The sequence below is a fragment of the Lutra lutra genome, chromosome 7 (assembly GCF_902655055.1).
Source record: "Lutra lutra chromosome 7, mLutLut1.2, whole genome shotgun sequence".
Classification (NCBI taxonomy): domain Eukaryota; kingdom Metazoa; phylum Chordata; class Mammalia; order Carnivora; family Mustelidae; genus Lutra; species Lutra lutra.
Genome location: NC_062284.1, coordinates 106,576,010 through 106,576,893, shown reverse-complemented (window position 1 = coordinate 106,576,893; position 884 = coordinate 106,576,010). Strand labels below are relative to the sequence as shown.

Here is an 884-nt window from a genome sequence, read left to right as displayed (position 1 = left end):
CTATCTGATCAAAAACTGTATTCCAAGGCTTTCAGAAGATATTTTGAAAATTCTATCTAAAAATTTGTAACTCTTTATATTCTTATTGAAACCATGATGAAATATTCATTTTCCACACTCTCATAAAATTCTGGATTACTCAATCTGTGTCAATCAGATAAGCAAAAAGTATGCCTTTTTGTTTTAATTTTTCATTTCTTTGATTATTAGCAATGTTAATTATTTTTTTAAAAATCATATCCACATTTTTAAAAATTCACATTCTTATTCATATTTCTTCTCTTTTAGACTATGGTTTCTGACTTTAGCCAACTTTTATATTGGGATATTCTCTTTCTTATTAACCCACTGTCATATAATTTATAAATTCTTCTCAGCTTGACATCTTTTAACTTTGCTTATGATAGTTTAGTTATATACATGTATTTTAAAAATTTTAAGGGTATAAGTATTAACATATTTCCATTGTATTTTCTGCCTTCTCTTTTGTTTTTAATTATTTTTTTAAAACATGGACCATAAAATATGGACCATATAAAATATGGACCATGAATATGCATGTCCTCCTCATGCAAGGGCCATGCTAATCTTCTTGTATTGTTCCAAGTTTAGTACATGCTCCCAAAGTGAGCACTGCCTTCTCTTTTAAATAACTTATGTTTCTTATGTCAAAATGCATGTGCATTATGAAAATTCATTAAAATACAAATAAAAGAAGAAAGTAAAACTCATGAAATTTTACCACCTAGAGATAAGAATTGTTAATATTTTGAAGTATATCCCTCCAGACTATTTCTAGCCGTCTCTACTACACATATATATTTTCCAATAATTCTGCTGAACATGTGACTCAGGAATAATGTTCTAGGCCCGTGGTTCTCCAA

The 884-nt window shown here is 28.2% G+C and overlaps 1 pseudogene; it reads right to left on the bottom strand.

Annotated features, from left to right (window-relative positions):
- Positions 1 to 535: 535 nt before the first annotated feature.
- Positions 536 to 632, bottom strand: LOC125105777 (uncharacterized; annotated as a pseudogene).
- Between the last annotated feature and the right edge of the window lie 252 nt (positions 633 to 884).